This window comes from Pinus tabuliformis, chromosome 9 (genome assembly GCF_031772625.1).
Source record: "Pinus tabuliformis cultivar Carrire ecotype Pingquan chromosome 9, CPIR1, whole genome shotgun sequence".
NCBI lineage: Eukaryota > Viridiplantae > Streptophyta > Pinopsida > Pinales > Pinaceae > Pinus > Pinus tabuliformis.
In genome coordinates this window covers 1,561,220,417-1,561,242,688 of record NC_142307.1, presented here as the reverse complement: position 1 = coordinate 1,561,242,688, position 22,272 = coordinate 1,561,220,417, and positions in this window count along the sequence as shown.

Here is a 22,272-nt window from a genome sequence, read left to right as displayed (position 1 = left end):
TGTGTTACATGCCTCAACCCACAAATGTAGAGGTAGGACTTGGTCATGCAAAATTTCCCACGCTGCTCCCACAATTCTATAATTCTTTCTCTCAGCAACCACATTTTGCTGTGGATTGTGGGGTGTTGTCAACTCTCATTAAATGCCTTATTGTGCACATAAATTTTTAAATTCATTCGACATGTACTCACCTCCATTATCGTTCTTGATATCCTTCACTTTCTTGTTAATTTATGTTTCAACCAGTGCCTTAAATTCTACAAACTTGGAGAATGTCTCATCTTTCTTCCGCATGAAGAAGATCGAATACTTCCATGAGAAGTCATCAATAAAAATGACAAAATATTTGTGTATGGTTGTGGAGGTTGTTAATAAAGGTCCACAAACATCAGAGTGGATCCTTTCAAGGATTGCATGCGCTTTTTTATCCCAATCATGTAATGTGGATTTTGTGTACTTCCCCAAAGTACACCCTTTGCATACATCATGTTGCTCAAGTGCTACTATGTGGAGGCTTGTGGTTATCTACTGCATAATCTTCAAGGTTCCATGATGTAAATGGCCAAGCCTTTTGTGCCAAAGCTCACTGCAGCTCTACACCTTCTCCGCCTTTGTGCTTAAAGAAACACAATCTTCCACATCTAGCTTATACAAGTTCTCCACACGAACCTTAATTTTCTTCAACTATCTCATGGCTATGTGTTTTAGAAATTCCTTTCCTTTGTTGAAGATCACATCGTAACCACAGTCTTCCAAAACCACAACAGGTATGATATTTTTATTTAGGCTCAGAACGAACATGATATCCTTGAGCCTGAGAGGGGAGCCTGAATCCCTCTGAAAGGTGATTGTACCAATCCCGATTGTGATGTACCTTTTTTTGTCCCCCATCTTGATGTGCATCTGCAAGTATTTTTCCTCCAGGTCAATGAAAAAATATCTACACCTTGTCATGTGGAATGATGCACTTAAGTCCAAGTACCACATGGTCCCCATCACTATGTTGACCATGCATGCAATAAGGGTAAATTCAAGCTCAAACTGTGAAGCCAAGGCTTCACCTGTTGATCCTCTTGAGGTCTTCTTCCTTTCCTTTTTGTGTGGACACTTCATGGCATAGTTCCCAAATTCATGACAATGGAAGCATTTAATTTTGGACAAAAATTTCTTCTTACCCCCTTGGCTGGACTCTGGTTTGGATTGAGATTTATTCCCTTTTCCCTTATTTTCCTTTCCAACCAATGCAACATTTTCTTCATCCTCTCCCTTGGATGAAGTCCCATCTCTGGTATTTCGCCTCATTTCTTCCTGTACTAAATCACACCATAAGCACTCCCAATTCGGTAGTCTCTCCCTCCCATTCACTGAATCTTGATAGCTATGCCAACTCTTGGGAATGCCTATAAGGGATAGGTTTACCAAGTCTTCTTTAGGGACATTAACATCGACCCCTCCAAGTTCATCACAACATTGTGTGAACTTGCTCAGATACTACGAAATAGTGTCATTCTTCTACATATTGATACTTCAAAGTTTATCCTTGAGCGCCAACTTCCTGTGGTCACTATTATTCTCGAAAAATTATATCAGTGCTTTCCACATTGCGAACAAAGTTTCTTTTCCATGGATATTTGAGAGTGTGATCCTATACTCCCTCCAAGATTATTCTCCTCGCCTTGGCTACATCTTTCTTCCACTGAACAAGTTTTTGGGCATCAAAATCCCGTGGTTTTGCAACTTCTGTCTTGATGTATTCTAGCAATCCATTGTCATCCAATACCACCTCCATGCAATCCTTCCATGCAACAAAATTAGAGGTTCCTTCCAAGGCATACTCTAGCCTTAGTCCATTGAAGGCCATCTTCTCAGCTCTGAAGAGATCCTGCTACACTGAACTCCAAATTTGAACCTCATGAGAAACAACTTTGAAATTCCCGTTCTAATGTGAATCCGACTTTGATACCATGTAGAAATTATGGTGTAGATTTAAAACTACTCATGAAGTTTTAATCAAAATAACAAGACACAAAGCTACTCTACTACTCTATAGAAGTTAATTCACAATTTAGAACAAAAAATTTAGACATGCAATAAGAAATAACACGCATGCACACAATATTTTTCCAGGGGAAAGAAATCTACTAAAAACTCCAATGCCTGGTTGCATTAACTTGATGAATATATATTCTTTACAATTTCTTTGCTCAACTAAGAACAACCTGCAAGTGCATAACCTATCTCTCTGGTAAATGAGAAGCTCTGAACTAGACTTAGTCAATTTATACCTCTACTTGAGCTCCTATTTCCTTGCGTTGTTCCCTGAGAAATTAGGCCCCTATTATTTAGGAATTTCTCCAAAATGGATTGCGCAATTCCTTAGGTTGATCTGACTTAAGGCAACACCTATACACCCAAAACTAGTCTATAACTAATGTTACACTGCCTTGGAATATCCACCACAATTGGGGAACTAAAATTCTCTGTATGCACTAGCTATTTTGGCTTGATATGTCAATTAACTGGATGATCACTAAGTTTGAATAAAGTGCCACTACACAGCTGACCTTCCACTAGTTCCTCCAACAATTGGAACTAGCTTAACTTAAAACAACTAAAGATAACTGACTTTGATTGCTACAAATTAGGAATCACACATGCTTAATTGAACTCTAAATCCTCCAACGCAAATATACTGAGTAAATTGGATGAAACAAGCCATGTCACACAAGTTAATTGCATCCAAGTTTTTTGTTGATGTGGAAATTCGAATTTTCTCAATTTAATCAAAGAAAAAACAAATTGAGAATTTTGTGCTACATTTTTCAACAAATCCATTGAGACAAATATTAGTGCCACTATCCTCACCATCGAAATACTTCATTCTTCATTGAAATCTAAAAGGACACCTATGCAATTGCTAATTTCTTTTAACATTGTCTTATTCCACAATTTTAGTGGAAGTGGCAAAAGTTTAACCTAGAGATGGACAATCCTGATATTGTATGACCTTGAATCAATTTGGGTGTACAATATTTGAATAAAAAATGTGAGGATTCATCAAATACCTTCCTTAATTTTTTTCACTTCCTCCTCGCTCCTGAAAACAAAAGCCATCCAACTGTAAAAATTCCCACTGCAGATCAACAGATTATGCAATATACTAAAGCAAAACACAAGATCTACTTCTACAACAAACTTTGCGGAAGCTTAATCAAATATGAGAAAGATCAAATAGAACAAATATAACTGAGAATGAGAAATCAATCACACATGAACACAGAAGAATAACCCAAGGAAAGCCTCAGCCTAAAACCCCAATCTCTGTATTATCATACAAGTGGAAATATGTTCAGATTGCAAAAAGAATTAGCTCACAAGCTATCCTGCTCTCTCTGCAATCAAACTGCTTCTCATAGACAACCAAAGGCTTCTTACAAACCTTCTCCTCTGACCTCCAAGCCTCCTATTTCCTTGCGCAGTTTTCCTTGGGGTCCAGTACTGCCACCTTTGTGAATTGGCCTCTCCACACGCTCACTAACCTCTGATCTAACTGCGCAATCCTAAAGGAGATAATTCCTTCTGCATGGATGAGTTTCCTATATAGGAAAAATCCTCCAACTGATAGTACACTGTTCCTTCCCTGATCTCAACTGGGTCTCTGACTGAACTGACATGCATGAGTTATTTATGAGAGAATATTCAGTTATCTGAAGTGCAACAGTTACATGCATGCAAGCATTAACTAACTGAACTCACAATTAATTCCACAAACTGTTGGAACTAATATAACTGGACTTAACTCAGTTAACTGAGCTAATTAATTACAACTCATCCTTATCTCTTTAACTAAGGGATAAATTCCTCAATTAATGGAGAAACTGTTGCATGTCCTCACATAGACTTCATGTTTGATTTTCTCCAATTAATTAACTCAAGATGAATTAATTAATTATTAATCAAACAGCTGCTAAGATCAAATTCGAATTTTACTTATCAATTTTAGTTCAAGGACTAACTAAAATAGGAATCCATCCTGAAATTCTATTTATAGCAATTCTATTTTTAGCACTTCCATTTTTCATTCCTTGTTGCTATGTCCAACACTGGTACCCAAACTGCTATTTATAGCAGTGCTATTTTTAGCATTTCTTATTGCTATTTCCAACACTCCCTCTGAACAAGAAAGGCATTCAACTCGAACCTGATCCTGAACCTTTGGAATGTTTTGCATGCAACACTTCTCCCAAGTGTTGTTGCTCCAGCAACTCTAGAAACAAAAATATCTCCCAATTGACCTCCCTGTTGGGCTAGAAACATCCTCTGATGCTGAAGCTTCCTCTGTCGCTGACAAGTGCTCCCTCTGTGACCTCTGAGTTGTTGCAACACTCCATGCATCTCGCACCATTGCACACCTCTCTGTGCCATCCTGCATTGGTGCAACACTCTGGTGCCTCTCGCATTGTTGCAGCCTGCTAACTCTGCAGTGTCTTGGGATTCCTGCACTGTAGCTCTCTCTGCCGCTCCATCTGCGTCTGCCTCTACCCACTCAGCCAGTCCTGCTACTCCTCGTCGGGGCTCCTGTAGCAAGGTCTAATAAAAAAGGTTGGGTACCTCAATGGTCCTGCCCCTATTCGAGCCTTCTTGGGATTGTCACTCCACATCGCCCCACCTCCTACTTGGAGGTATGGATGCATGTGATCCCTCTGCCCACTTGACTCGAAATTCCCCCCTACTAGAGGTCTCTGCATGAGTAGATGTCTCTACTCGATCTCCTCCCGGCTTCTCTAGTTGTGGATGCTCCACAACCTCCCGAAGTTGCTTCACCAATTGTGGCTCCTCCACAATTTTCTGAGACTTCTTCTGACGCTACATGTTGAGAGGTAATGTAGTCTCCCTCTCAACCACCAAGTCTCCAATAGTTGCATTGCTCCTCAAGGCTTTGCATGCATCTTGAACCTCAAGAGCATACAGGTTCTTGACTCGTGAACCGATCTACTTCACCTGTCTCATGGTGATGTGTCGAAGGAAAACCTTTCCCTTACTGAAGACTACATCATAGCCTTTGTCTTCCAGCATTGCGATCGACACCAAATTTTTCCTCAGTCCTGGTACATACTTGACATCGGTCAAGGTAATGCGAGCTCCATGCTCCCTCTTAAAAAAAACCGTGCCTACACCTGAGACATTATACTTTTCATCATACCCATCGCTATGAGTATCTGGAGATCATTCTCCTCCAAGGTACTGAACAAACTCTTGTCGCTGGTCATGTGGAAAGAAGCTCCACTGTCAAGAAACCAACCACATCCCACCATGGATGAAACCATGCATGCGAAGAGGGTGAAATCCAACTCGAACTGTGAGGCCAATGCCTCACCTTCAGATCCTTCCTTGGATCCCATCTTGGATTTCTTCAGTGGAAAATTTGTAGCAAAATGGCCCACCTCATGACAACGAAAGCATTGCACTTTCGATTTGTCAAACTTCTTCCCACCATAGGAAGAACTCGATTTGGGATGAGAATCCTTCTCCTTCCCTTTCTTTGCCTTACTCGCTAAGGTGCAATTTTCTTCATCCTCCTTGGATGAAGAACCATCTCTGGTGCTTCTTCTTATCTCCTTTTGCATCAGATCCGACCAAAGTTGTTCCCAATCTGGTAGTTTTTCTCTTCCATTAACCGAGTCTTAGTAGCTATGCTAGCTCTTAGGAAGACCGAGGAGTGCAAGACTCACCATGTCATCATCTGATGTCATGATCCCTACACTTCCAAGCTCATCCCTGCAGGTGGTGAGCTTGTTCAGATATGTAGAGATCGTGTCACCCTTTTCACACTTGATTTTCCGAATCTTATCTTTCAGCGCCAACTTCCTCTTATCGATGTTGTTCTGATATAGATCTTTCAATGTTTTCCACATTGAAAACAGTGTCTCCTTCCCATGGAGGCTCGAGACAATGTGGTATCGAACTCCCTCCAGGAGGAATCTCCTTGCTCTATCCACACATTTCTTCCATTCTGCCAATTCTGTAGCATCAGATGTTGCCGGCTTGTGGACTTCTTGATCAATGAAGTCCTTTAGACCATTATCCTCTAATACTACTTCCATGAGATCCTTCCAGGCTATATAATTCGAGCTGCCATCAAGGGCATACTCGAGTCTTAAACCGTTGAACGCCATTGGTGAAATTGATATGTGATAAGAACTCGATTTCTATATCAGGAACCTCAAACTTCGAACTTCTCCCTTCTTGTATACTGTTCTTCGCTTTGATCACCTCTGCTCCAATACCATGTAGAAATTCCCACTGTAGATCAACAGATTATGCAATAGACTAAAGCAAAATACAAGATCTACTTCTACAACAAACTTTGCGGAAGCTTAATCAAATATGAGTAAGATCAAATAGAACACATATAACTGAGAATGAGAAATCAATCACACATGAACATAGAAGAATAACCCGAGGAAAGCCTTAGCCTAAAACCCCAATATTTGTATTATCATACAAGTGGATGTTCAGATTACAAAAAGAATCAGCTCACAAGCTATCCTACTCTCTCTGCAATCAAACTACTGCTCATAGATAGTCAAAGGCTTCTCACAAACCTTCTCCTCTGCCCTCCAAGCCTCCTATTTCCTTTTGCAGTTTTCCTTGGGATCCAGTGCTGCCACCTGTGTGAATAGGCCTCTTCACACACTCACTAACCTCTGATCTAACTGCACAATCCTGAAGGAAATAATTCCTTCTGCATGGATGAGTTTCCTATATAGGAAAAATCCTCCAACTGACAGTACACTGTCCCTTCCTCTGATCTGAACTGGGTCTCTAACTGCACTGACATGCATGAGTTATTTATGAGAGAATATTCAGTTATCTGAAGTGCAGCAGTTACATGCATGCAAGCATTAACTAACTGAACTCACAATTAATTCCACAAACTGTTGGAACTAATCTAACTGGACTTAACTCAGTTAACTGAGCTAACTAATTACAACTCAATATTACAACTCATCCTTATCTCTTTAACTAAGGGATAAATTCCTCAATTAATGGAGAAACTATTGCATGTCCTCACATAGACTTCATGTTTGATTTTCTCCAACTAATTAACTCAAGATGAATTAATTAATTATTAATCAAACAGTTGCTAAGATCAAATTCGAATTTTACTTCTGAATTTTATTTCAGGGACTAACTAAAATTGGAATCCATCCCGAAATGCTATTTATAGCAATGCTATTTTCAGCACTTCCTATGTCCAACGCTGGTACTCAGACTGCTATTTATAGAAGTGCTATTTTTAGCACTTCTATTTTTAGCATTTCTTGTTGCTATTTCCAACACCAACCTCTGTGAGGGAATATGGAAAAAATATAAGTAACCAAGGATACTTGACCATACTTCCCAACCTATTGTCTTAGAGTTCTCCTCCACCATTATCCTTCCCCAAAATCTACCAACTATATATTTTCTTCTACTAGGGTTTCCAACTAAACATGATATTCTCTCCCGCCAAGAGGAGAAGGAAAGAAAGCAAGGAAAGAAGGACAAGGAAAGCAAAGGAAGGACAAGAAAGCAAAGGAGAGCAAGGATCAAGCAAGTAAAATTTGAATCAAACGACTTCAACGGAATAATTTCGGGTAACAGGTTGCATGTATGATTTCCTAATTGGTTTTGGCATGCATGGTACATGCATGTGTGTATTTGGTTCATTAGTTGTCATTGGCATGCGTTTGACAGTGGTTTCATCCTTGCCTTTCCATTTCCAGATAACCATGGTGTGATGGGATTCATTCTTGGTTGAGCTTTGGATTTCCAGAAGGTTTTGGATTCGGGTGATGTGGTCTTAGGAAAATCCCAAGTGTTGGGGGTGGAGATGGTTTTCTCTGGGAAGCTCTTAACAGGTGGGTGGAGACAGGAAAATTCCTCAAGGGATGGTGAAGGAATTCTGAGGCCTCCAAGCTTGGTTTGGTTTTGTGATCTCGGGACTGGTTTAAGTGAGATCATGTTAGGGTGAGGGTGGAGGTGGTTTAACCTCTCTATTCCCTTGGTTGTTTATGGATTGGTTTATCCCATGAGCTCCCACAATCATCATTTGAATATGGCATAGGGGTGATTGGATGAAAGAAATATTTGGTTCAGACCAATCTATGGTCGGGTGGTACATGGAAGTCCCTGACTTGGTTGGATTTTTCATATGTTAATAATAACTAATTTCCACTTGTATTTTATGATTAGATGTACTTGTTATGATGTTCCTTTGATGGTTATGTTCTATTATTGTTACTATTTTGGTTATATGTTCGTTATAAGCATGGTTTTATGACAAATTCTAATCATGGCTCTTATCATGTTTGTTTGGAAAATGAATGGTTTTTGAATGCATGACCTAGTACATGTTATGGTAGATATTGTGAGAGGGCATTAGACCTTCTTGGTGATTCTCAGATAATTTTCATATCTCTTTGTTTAGATATGCATTCATGACCTATAGATTTCATGTTCACTATGTGTTTAACGAAATGATTATCATTGTTAGACTTTGTTAGGTCAAGTCCTTATCTAATTTTTTGTGTTAAAACCTTTTTCCTGGTGTCATTTATCATTTTTGAAAGTTCTATCAAGTTATGGGAAGAGGTCTATATCTTAGCCCTGAAAAAGTGGCTCAGATCTTGAGGTCGCATGCAAAGAACTAGGTCATTTAGACTGCAATTGCTGGGAAGTAGGGTCATCCATGTAACTGGAGGCTTATAGTCATTGGATTTCATTGTTGTGCAATAAATTGAGGCTTTATATCATTGAAAAGGAAATTTATCTTAGGGTCTGGGCACCTGGAGTGGTTGTTTAGCTCCTAGGGATCCTATAGCACCTGAGGGAAGTTAGTAAAGTTTCAAGTTGTCGATTCCACTTCCTTAATTGTACTTAGGAGGTTGAGTCATGTCATAGTAACCCTCCACTCATGTTTACCCCGACAAGCCAGTGAAAGTGGTTAAATATGGGAGGTGGCATTACATGACCCCCTTTAGATCATATAATTAAGGGATACAACCACATCCTTCAATCCCCAACTTTCCAAAATTCATGATAGTAACCTTGAAATTTTTAAACTTCTGCCAAGATCCCAAGTTGGTTTCAGAGGACCGAAATAAACCCTGATATAGCATAAACCTTTCCCAAAGATTTTTTAATGGCTCAAAAATATTTTCTAGACTATGAAAGCATCCTAAACATTGCCTTCAACATGACATCTCCACAATGGAAAGACATAAAATGACTAATGGCCATATTGTTAAGAATTGGAGAAAATGAGGCAAGACAAAAAAATAATAGAAATGACCTTAAGTCAATCTCTTAACTCATTATAGTGATCCCATGATATGAATTTATAGTACATCAGTTGAATCATTCTAGATCTAGATACACTAACAACCCATCAATGAACCATGACAGCACCTCATTAAATATAAGGTTTGCAACTCATACCACAATAATATTGAATTTTATGATTTTCTAGAGACTCATAATATAACATACCCTCCTTAATCTCAGGTTTGAATAATTATAGAAATAACTTTTATCGCCTTCAATCTAAAACTATTAAACTGAGCTTTGAGGGAGACATGCATGAAAAATTTCCAATTCATCTAGAAGTGAATAACTGCCATGTTTTCACATTCCCATTCTTTATTATTGCCATTTATTTTGAGGAGACTAGTTATTGTGCTAGAATTCCCAAATGTTGATGGAATTTTTTATTGACTAACAAGACTTTGAAACTTGAAGCTTGATTATCATACTTGACATTTGATATTCCTCCCTATCAAGTGTAAGGTAAGAAGTTTGTTGAAAGGATCCAAGCTAGAGCTTTAGATTCTTTATGTGAATGCTTTGTTGATTGATTACTAACCATCTTCACTTCATTTGGTGGTATTTCTAGTTGAGCACTAACCATATTCCATCAATACTAGTGGTTTATGGTTGACCACTAACCATATTCCATTGATACTAGTGGTTTATGGTTTACCACTAACCATTTTGACTTGAGCAATGTGGTGGTTTTGGATGACCACTAACCAATTTGATTTGAATAATATGGTTGTTTCTAGTTTACCAATAACCATCTTCACTTGAAAAATGTGGTGGTTTTGGATGACCACTAAACAATTTGATTTGAAAAATGTGGTGGCTTCTACTTTACCACTAATCATGTTCAGTTCATCAAGTTATTGCTCACCTTAAACTTGTAGGAGAGTTTCTTTTTATCATTGTGCTTCCCCCTTTGAAGTGTGGAGAGTACCATATTTGACTTTATAAAACATAAAAAGGTCATGACCAAAATCACTTGAAATAATTGTTTGATAGTTTTTTTCTTTTTCCATTTCTTTAATTTTTTGTGTCTTGACTAGGCAATAATACTTATGCAACTTATTTACTTGTAGATTCCATCTCCAAGAATTTATCCATCCATTTTGAACTATCTTTTTAACTTGCTCCTTTTCTAACAAGTGATTTCCCTTCCCACAATGAAGACAAGGATGGAGATCAAAACACTAACTCTCAATGTGACCAACTCTTTGACAATGTTTGTTCTTACTACAAATATTTTGGACATATTTAAGAAATCTTGCGCTCACAAATTGAAATATTTTTGAGTAATATAGAATCTGAAAGTTGTTTCCTTTGTCCTATCCCAATCCTTGTCAATTTGTATTGAATTATAAATCTTCCAAATCTTTGAAAAACATCTTAGAAATAACATTTGCTTGTTCTTTTGCTTTTACTACTATTACTTAATTTACTGCATGATTCCATATTCATTAGGTCTTTTGTATCATAATGAGCATCTATTGCTTTTATTATGTCTTGTGTGTCACAAGTTGCATCATCCTTTTGCAATATTTCATTTGTTTTACATGCTACATCAAAATTTTGGATAAGATCTTATGCATAATATGTTGCTTCAATCTTCTCTAGTAGCTTCTTTGTGGCACAACTTACATCAAACTTTTGTATGAGTCCATTTGCATCACAAATTGCATTGGATTTTTGGATGAGATCTTCTATATCACAAACTGCATCAAACTTAGTTGTAGATTTTGCATCAAGCATGTCATAAATTTGATCTTTTCTCTTCTCTTCATTTTCTTTGAAGTACACCAATCAATTCATCCTTCATATCTATTTGACTTTGAATATCATTCATTGAATGCACTTTATCAACCATGTTATCAATTATGTTTTTTCTTTTATGTAAATTCCACTCGAGTGCTTTAATTTAATTTTGTAATTCATGTTGCACTCTTTCAAATTCTTCATTTCCTGAAAGGCATTTTTTAAATGTTTTCTTGTGTTACACAAAGTTTCTCATGGACACTTGTCACACTCACTTTTAATTTCTTGTTTGATTATATATTCTTATGTGTCATTATTGCTTGAATTTATGTCACTTTAGGGTATCAGGTAGTATCATTCATGCACCTTAAAGTGTGATTTTGACAATGTTTGACTTATGTGACCTCCTTATTCAATTTCAGGTAGGTTATAGTTGATTTTTGACTTTCAAAAATACCTTATTTCCTTGAAATATTTGACATAACTACACATAAGAACAATTATCGTTGGACCCCCTTATTCCATTTGTGGTCGACATAGGATATGCCTACCACAAAACAATTTTATGATTTAAAAATGAAGTACATGAAGTCTCCAACCAACCTTCCTTTTTGAAAACGAATATAAACATGTATAATTTTTTTTAGAACATATGACAATTCTATCAACCACTAAATTGAATACAATTATCAAGGCATTGAAAAAAAATTATGCTTAGTTCCCAAGTCCCCTTAAAAAAAAAAACAAGTTTTCCTTTCAAATTTCCATAATGTAATACTTATACTAATTGAAAACCATTCAAACCAACTTTCAATACCTTGTTTTATGGCATCCTTTGCTTTTTCTTCTCACTTGTTTTATTGTAAATATATTATATATCTAGAAAATTTTGAATCATATATTAACCAACCCAACATAAAAATGTATGTGCCTCCTTTTTTTTTCCCGGGGAGAAAAAGCGTAATTTTCATTGATTTCAGAAAATTACATGTTGTAGATGCAAAAAGCATATGTAGAATAGTGGGCAGAGCCACTTACAGATCAATACTCCAAATGGAGTATTCGTGAAAAAGCCCGAAGTACAGTCTTCAGGGAAAAAGACAAAAAAACAGGTATGAAAACCCCAACAATCCTGCAGAAACAGGTGCCCAGAAACCCCAAAGGGGCAAAATACTGAGCCCCGGAGCAGTCCTGTAGAGGGTAATAGAGAAACCCCATACCCACTACAAAACACATCAAATAAATAGCAATGGTGTAGCCCCAAGAGAGAGACGACAGAACCAACTGGACCACGAACAACTCAGACTCGGCACCGAACCACCACAGGCGAAAACACTCTTGAGAAAAGAATCTGTGACATATAAGCTCAAATCCTGGCAACCCAAACAATAAAGAGAGGCATGAAATGGGGAAAATGTTGCCTGGGTAGCCACTCCTCCCCCGCCCCCTCAAACTCTCCTCTTGTATCAGACGAACAAGAAAATAAACAAGTTTCCATCTATCTTCCACAACAGCCTTCAGAAGCCCCAGCACACCTAACCAAGTTGTGGCGGCACGAAACAAGAATAGTGTCGTCCAAGTCCTCCACGCCCATGTTCTCTCAACGCTCCAAATCTCAACAAAAGAGAGGCCAACGCACTGCCAACTTGCACCGTCTGCAACAACGAAAACCAACAGATCCCAGCCAAGATGCAAAGGCAAAACTGGGGGTAGAGGCGGCTAGGGTTCAGCCTCCTTGCCTCCGCACAGTGGAAGATCCTTGTTACCAGAAGCGAAATTTTTTTGCCGCGTGGGAGTAGGGTCAAGACAGGGGGATCAAATCTTTGTGCCTTCTTATTTTCATGGTTTGTTCGATATTTGTTGGAGCTATTCTTGAAAATGTTGTGATTTACTTCTCATGTTTTTAACTCCATCTAAGATTTTTCTTGCTTAGTTCTGATCACCATAATCAGGCTTTTGGACTTCACCACTCAAGGATTTAGGGATCAACAAATCTAAAATTAGCAAAACATAAAACAAGAGTATCTCTACCAAGATCTCTAACTTTTGTACATGATAGTATTTGTTTCTAGTTGAAGACACACAAAGGTTATGGATGGATGAATTAGATCATTGGAGCTTGATCACTGGATGTCTTAACATAGAACATGGATGTCAAATTCTATGTGTGAAATTAGATTCAGATTCGTACAGACTAGAGATAAATCATTGTGCATGGGGCCTGTATGTGTTTTGTTGGTGTAGAAAAAAAAATCCAAATCTAAAATCTCCTATTCATCGTTTGTCCTCTCAAGAAATATGGGAATCATTGTTTCTCTATCAATTGGATGCCAATGCATGTGATCAATCAACGAGCATAATATTTCAATGGATGTGTGGCTTTCTCTTTGTGGCCATATGTTTTCTAACTTCCAAAATTCTAGGCCACAATTCTTGTAATTGTGGCTTGTTTCTCATCAAATGGAGAGCAGGTTGCATCCACAAACACTTTTGGCATAGGTTGAAACTCGGGATAAGGTTCAGATCATACTCTAAAATATGAGTACAAGGATCTCTCTGGAAGGATTGATGATATTAAGTGGTCTACCAATGAACAATAGATCATTGGATGTGGAGACCGTAAAATAAAATTAATTATTCAGTCTTTCATGTGGGACTCTAGTGCTAGGATCACTTATGCAAAGTAACTACAATGATTTTAGACATGGGATGAAGGTCACACGTTTAATCCACATAGTCCAAAAACACTTAAATGTGGTCTCTCTTGGGAAAATATCATGCTCATAGAGGAATAGGCCAGTCTTTACTTCTCCAAAAATGAAAAAATATCGGGTATGTTGGACAAACAGTAAGTCTGCACAAATTATTTAGGAAGTTTGTACAGGAAAATCATTCAAATTTTCCCATATATTACAACACTAATTTCATATCTCGTAGTTTTGTTTGTATTCTAGATGTGTGCGAGATTATTTTATATCAAAGAATGTGCCTGATATGATTCTTATTTGTTGGTCCATGGGAATAATGATCAAAGTGATTTCAAAAAGTGGAAGGTATGTCTAAAAGTGTTGGTACATCACCCAAGTTTATTTTATTTTATTTTGAAAGAGTAAAATAGATGGAAATGCGAAAAGAAAAAGTTGGATTGCTATAAGCCAATCAATTTTCTTTAATGAAAATACCCAAATTGTAGTAAAACAATCCTGATAAACTCAAAATGTCTTCACATTTTTTTATTAGATCAATGCCCAAAATCAGTCAATGCAAAAATCTGAACGTATTCAATGTCTTTTCCATATGGGATTTATGTATCCTTAAAAATTACAATCAAAACTATATATTTCGTCTAATATATTGTTGAATCAATGCCAATGTAATTCAACAACTTGCACTTGCCACCTTTGGCTTTTATAATTTTGATCCATTCTAATTTTCCAAGCCTTGTAGAGAGATGTATTTGAATAAGACACTTGAACTGGATAAATTTATTACACTTGAGGTTTGAATAAGTGTGGATTTGATAATTGATTTGAAATAGAATATTGAATTATCAACCAAATCGCACTCATACTAACTAGATCTCATCTATAATAGACAAATTGAATTTATGGTATTCTATGCCTTCTTGAAGATTATTTGATCCTCTGGTAATGTAGGTTTCATTCACCATATCAAAGTAATGGCTCTTTTAACCATAGCTACAATTCGATGTTAAGAATTGGAACAAGAAAGACAAGATAGGAAAATGGTAGAAAAATCCTTGAGCTATTCTCTTAACTCATTGTATTTACCTTATGATGTGAATTTTTAGTACATAAATTGGACCATTCTAGATCTATATCTTATTGATAACTATTCAGTGGATCACGAGAAAACCTCATCAAATATAAGGTTTACAACTCATACCAAGGTGGTATTAAAATTTATGCTTTTTGAGGGATGCACAGTATAACATTCTTCTCAACTTGGTCCAATTAAGATGAAATACACTCACTCCTTTGGAATGCAAACTACCAACATCACACTTTCAACTTACACTTTCATAAATAGAGGGCCAACATTCTAGCTTACCTCTATGGGACATAAGATCTCCCATCATTGAAGAGATATCAATTCTTCTATAACACACCCCATCCTAATCCTCATCATAATAGAAATTAAGAGGAGGTGGTTACTATGCTGACCTAATATCCAAGGTGTCATTCTGGAAATGGGGTCTAAAATTTTGATCCTTTCAACTCACTTAGACCCTTGTTTAACATCATCATTGTGTTCGCCTCGTCAAGATGACTCTAGTGATATAAAAATTTACCTCAATCCATCCTTCAAATCAAGAGATATGACCATTACAATTCTGGTGAATTAGGGAGTGCCACATCAACATCTTGGCCACATGGAAACCATGTATCTATACCCACCTAGTTAATCTCCTAGCACCACTTGGAAATTAATGATTGGATGTTGACCCAATCATGGGTTTAGGTTCCATAACCCCACACTATGCTTCTAGGAAGCTCTACTTCATACATTCGAGGAGTAACCTCTGGTGCACCTTGATTCAAATGTTCGGGGAGTATCCTCTGGTGCAACCCACTTCAAATGTATGGGGAGTAACTTTTGATGCACCCCACTCCAAATGTTCGGGGATTAAATTCTGGCACTTCCGCTAAATTCATCTAGGAATAAGACCTTTGGTGCTCCCACTTCATTCATCATGTGAAATAACCTTGGTTTCACCCACTTCATTCATCTCGGGAATAACCTTCGGTGCACTCACGTCATTCATATGGGGAATAACCTCTGGTGCACTTGCTTCATTAATTCAAGAACAAAACCTCCGGTGCTCCCGCTTCATTCATATGGGGAATAACCTCTAGGATAGATATTGCCTTCAGTCACCTCGGCCCCATTACCCATCTCCTCATTAACGAGCACCCTGCTTCATGCATCCGAAAACAAGACCTCTGGGTTGACGTCATCCCGAGTCTCCCTTCAACCATCAATCTCTCCCAATCAATCTCGTCCATTGATCTCTCTTTCTAATTCTATGTCAACCCTTATGAAAACTTTGTGCATGTTCATGTGTTGTATTCATATGACTTAGCAATCTTGCCTTGCAACCAACCCATACTCAACTCAATAAATCCCACTGCAACCATGGATGAGGTTTGAAGGGGCTAAGTAAAAGATATGTGTCTGTGCCATTAAGAAGGGGATTTGACCATGGCTTGACGATGGTGGATTCAATAAGAGTGTGGACTTGCAAAAAAATCTAGTTCATGTCCTCAAAATCTGATGAAGCACGCATAGTACTATCCCTCTTTAGCTTCTAGCAAGAATACCTTCTTAGGGTTCTTGATGACAGAAATACAAAACACAGCACAGGTAGTTGTCTATACAGATCAAGGATTTGTCCATTCAAACTCTTAGAGTTATATAGGTTCCCTTTGGAAAATAATTAATCATAGCAAGCTTGTAACAGCAAGTGGAAGGCATGTGGTGCCAAGAATACCACCAAAACATCAACATTCCATGAAATAATAGGGAATCCCTCTTTATATTCCTACTACAAATATAAACCATATATGCATACCCATAAATCAACATTTTCTCTAGCGTTACAAGTATTTAATTTTTAGACAAGAGCCACGTAGTGAGCATAAAAGAACATTAACATAGGTTGAAGACCACAGGATGAGAATCCAATGCTCATACCACACACAAAGATGCTACTCAATCCACACAACACTCGTAAAGATAGTTGTACCTATGTATTTCCTCCATCAAGAGTGTTAGTGAAACACTACAACATCAGAGCACATATTCAACAGAATTTCCCATTCTAATCACAATGAACCATGAACGATTCACAAAGTTGCATGGAAAAGGATCATAAACAAATTCGTAACAATATTCAAGTATTTCCAATAGAAAGACTCATGCAACAATATCATGCAATATTTTACAAATAATTTTCTTTAAATTCAAAACTTTCAACTTTGATCTTTTTCATTTACAATTTAGAAAATAAATAAGTTTGAAAATGGGACTTTGATTTTCCATCCAACCATAGACCTACTATAGCCAAGATTATTTATAGCAGTGACCCCTGAGCCAAATCCACGATCTAAGGGGAATTTCTTTCTCAGCATCCTTGTGTAGAAAGTCTTCTTCAAAACATAGAGGATGGGAAATTATGATAGTGGGTGATTTTTCAGTTAGTCAAACACCCTATGTGGTTTATCAGTTGTGTGAAGCACTCCATGAGTGATTTATTAGCCCATAGAAATAACTACATGCCATTCCCATTAGTCACACTTATTTCTCTCTGGGAAAATTTCATTCCCTCATCTCATAACTTCATCTAAATTTGATCATGAGCTCCACCAAGAAAAGGTCCAATCCCATATTGTTGTGCATTCTCCTTTTTATCATTTTCCCAGGGGTCTCTTCATATTCCTATTGGAATCTTCCTCTTCTTTTTCTCATTAAAAATAATTTAAGGTGCCAACTAACCCCACTTGGGTTCATCTTTCCTCTTCCCTCTTAGATCATGGATCTGTGGTCCCATACTTCAGGTAATTACATTATTAAATTATTATGAAATTTAGGAGAATTGTAGTATTAGGGGTGTCACAAACCCCACCTCCTTAAACGGAACACCATCTTGGGTGTTATTATTAGCATAAACCAAACAAAACTGAGCTTCACACATGGCTCTTAGGTCCACTTATTCAACAAACAAAATATAGGAATTGCACCCTTATTTTCTCAACCATCTCCCAGGTGGCCTCATCAAGTCCAAAGTGCTTCCATTGCACCTAATTTTTGGCTTGATAACTTGGTTTTTTCTGGAGTGATTCCTTCCTGTAATATCCAACACTACTGTCCTTGTGCTTCTTGCTCCTTTAGCAAAAAATTCCCAACCCATTGCTTCTTGGAACACACCCAATGTGCTTTTGATTCCAATCAGCCATGATCATGACCCTTTATAACCAAAATCATTTTCTAGCATCCCCTTCTTTGCTTCCGAGTCCCTCATGCGATCTGATCCCCCTTCCGTGCAATCACTCACCTTCCAAGTTTAGGTATCCCCTTCTCCACTTCTCAGTCCCTCAGGTGATACATTCCTTGGCAAGGCTTCCTTGCATTAAAAGATTCTCATAACCAAGGTGTATCCCTGCCTCAACATTTTCATACAGGTCATATCATGCTTCATGGAAATCAGTAGACACCATTGGGTGCTAGTGTCCCACAATGGCCCTATTCCTGAAATATTTAATCAGCATGCCATTGTGCACTATGATATCTTCAAGCTGTTGTTATTCACCTTGTAGCCAAGTCCATCCACCCAAACTGGGCAATTCCATGATTTCCTACATCATAGCACATAAATCTCCATGAGTTTGATCATAAGGAAATTGCAATCATTTAAAACATACCTCATTAACAGCTAATTCATGATGTGAACATTGTAATTTCATTTTGCTTCCTATCATAGCAATTCAAATTAGCTCATAAACCAACTATCATAAATCAGAATATCAATTATTTTTCATAATTTGGAAATTAATAAAAAGTAATGAAATGATGATACTTATCTTTGGATTTCTCTTTACTTTACACACACAGGGTCAATTTCCAAATTCAGCAAGTACTCAGTGGCCTTCTTTCCTCTCGTACACACATTGCATTGGTTTCCCAAGTATGGAAGGCATATGTTTCCTTCTCTTCTATCTCACCTCGTACACACACTGGTTTATTTTCCCAACTCTGGAAAACATTTGTTTCCTTCTCTTCTCTTTGACCTCATACACACACAAGATTGATTGTCCAACTCTGGCAAGCATTCATTGCCTTCTCATCTCTACACCAATGCCAGCTCACGTGAGTGTCTTACAGCTAAAAAAACACTCTTAGTGGCATGGAAAATATATTCCCACACACTATATCGGTTTCCTCACTCTGCAAGCATTTAGTGGTGGATGTATATGGGATATAAGGATATAAATTCCCATTTTCTACCTCGCGAATATGGGTACTACCAACCCAATAGTCTTCTGTCAACTTGAATATAGGTGTATCATGCACCTTCAGAGGCCCAGGGAATCCCAATTGTGGGTGATCTACTTGTCCTAATCAACACATGCCCAAATGGTGCCATACCTTCCTTTTCTAAACATATTGCACAACACATGGGCCTAGGGAGTCCCATACCTGCCTGTCCCACACATTACACATTACAGAGGAAAAGATAGTCACATACCTGTCTGTCCCAACTTATTACACATCACATGCGCATATACATAGCGTACAACAAAACACATTTACATATACACATGATACAACACAACAACTACACATGTTACAACATAATGAATACACGTTACAACACAATGCCCATCACAATAAAACATGTACACAATAGTATTGTAGATTCAGAGACCACACTATCTCAACCATGAAACCTTGCCTCTATTGTCTTTGCCATTCCTTACTACGTGCATCTAGAGACCACACTATCTCTACTAGGAAACCTTGCCTCTAGTGTCTTTCCCACACCTTACTGCGTGCATCCAGAGACCACACTATCTCTACTAAGAAACATTGCCTCTAGTGTCTTTCCCACACCTTACTGTGTCATCCAAATACCACACTGCCTCTATCCACAGACACCAAGAAATCCTGCCTCCAATGTCTTTCTCACGTCTTACCACGTGCATCCACAATCCAAATCCCTGGTTCGTGGTTTCTTCCAATATCCATGCTTGTCCCATCATGCCACAAGTCACAATGTTTTCATTATGTTGATGTATCCTTTAACATTCTCTGTTCATGACATAAACATGGGCATAACTAAAAGCACATGATATCAAAATCATAAATCAACTAGGGCTACCTCTTGCCCAATTGATTCCCCATACACCCAGGAATATTTTCATGCCATCTATACCTTTAGTCTCCTATGATAATTATCCCTGATAAGAACCTGTCAATCAAAATGGATTTACATAACCTTAGTAATGAATCATGTTCATGAATATAACACATATTCATATACATATCAAGTAGGGTCAAGGTTTACAGAACCTACTTTGTGCCATTTCCATGACTGCCATTACACTAACCATTATTTCCCATGGACGCAACCAACCTTCTAAGTGGTTTATCAACCCCAAGGCACAACACTCAATGGAATATATGTCCAACTATTTGACCAAGGATTCTAGTTGGTAATTAGTATACTTGTTGACATCACAATCAATATTTTTCTGGTCATAAACATAATATAAACATAGGCACATGAATGCCATAATCACATGATAATAGAAATAATTAACAGCAAGATTCCCACTTGCTCATTGGATTCCTCACAAAACATGGAATGTCATTGGATAACCTCATTGCATGATCCCAAACACGCCATTCATATATTCATGTATATTTATAAGCATAATCAATCTATTCTTCCACAAGAATGGAAACAACATGTCAAATACAATGGCATTGCATATACTCATTTAATCATCTACATGTTTACGAATATAACACATATTCACATAATGTCAGACAAAATCAAGGTTAAGAAAACCTCTTGTATTTGTGCAAAGCACAAATTCATTTCGAACAACAGTTTCCAAACATAGCCAAAGGAATTCACACCCAATTCCTTTCTTTTACCTTTTTACCTTGATGCAACTGAGTCTTGTTATGTGCAATCACACTCACCCAGCTACTAGTTCTATCAACATAAACAAATCAATTGTTACCTTGCCATGCTAATACCAAGCATTTTTCGCTACAACTATTCACACATGTCAATTCAATGTTCCAAGGATCAAGTCATCATTTATATTAGTTTGAAATCAACCTTTTACCATCACTAGAATCATCAAATTAAAATCACTCTTTTACCAAGAATAACATCATCAAATTTAAAATAAGCCTTTTACCAAGACTAGCATCATAAAATTTTAAAGTCATCCTTTTACCAAGGTTAGCAACCATGATATAGTCTACAATCAGCTCATAATCATTAGCCATAGTGATCCAGGAGGATCCCTAATGGCCTGAAAATAAAAGTCTTCAAAACTCAAAAAAACCAAGACCAAGTCGAAGAGCTCGTCACAGGGAATCCAATGGTTGCAAACAACACATCAAACCGAGTTCATATGTGAAAATTATGCCCAATCAAAGTTCTAGTCTGGAAATCCAAAGTGATGGTTAAACCAACAACACATCTACAACAAGATTCATATAATTGCATACAAAAGTGTTCATACACAACTATGTAAGTTAAACAACATACATTGCTACAACAACCGGAACAGTCCAACTACAATAACAACATATGCATGAAAACATGATGGCTCTTATTATATAAATAAGTGTAAGTTCCAATCATACAATACATCCATGTAAACCTGCTAGCCCCAACAGTGGAACGTTACAGCCACATCTGTCTGCTCCTCCAAAGAGTTGAACTAGCTCCGTGCAGTGGAGAAGCCAAGGCACATTACAATATTGTCCAAGCTCTTTCCAAGATAGTCTTATCATAAGCTTGGCTGACCAAAAGCCTATACAAAGAATTATGAGGGACTATTTATAGAAAAGGGTGGGGTGACCCTTGAAATTCCCCTTTGTGACCATTCAACTACCCTCATGATTCTTCACCTACTCTATGACTGTTACATCCACTATTGACACTTGAATTACACTTGACATGACTCAACATTACAATGCACATGTACCCATGTGAACAAAATAGCTTGAGCAAGCCAAACTAGACATCACTCTGACTTAGACAACTATAGAAGTCCAATTGCTCAACATCCTCATGCTGGCCAACAATAACACATTGATGCCAAGCTCTGTAGTCCTTGATAGTGTCCGTGTGTTCTGCAGTGACATCTGTCTAAAACTTGACCCTTGCCTCCATAGCATCCATGTACACTGCTCAGGCTCCTCTGTCCAACTCGTCTGAAATCATGCGCATCATTGTCTTCAATGTGGCCAGACCAGCAACATACTTGTGCATGATGTCTGCACTGATAGGAAAGTCTGGGCTGGTGGCGATGCACATCAACTCGTCGAAGTACGAGTCAAGCTCTAGTCGGACCTGCTTCTTTGTCTTCACCTGGGTGAGAGTCCCAATTGATG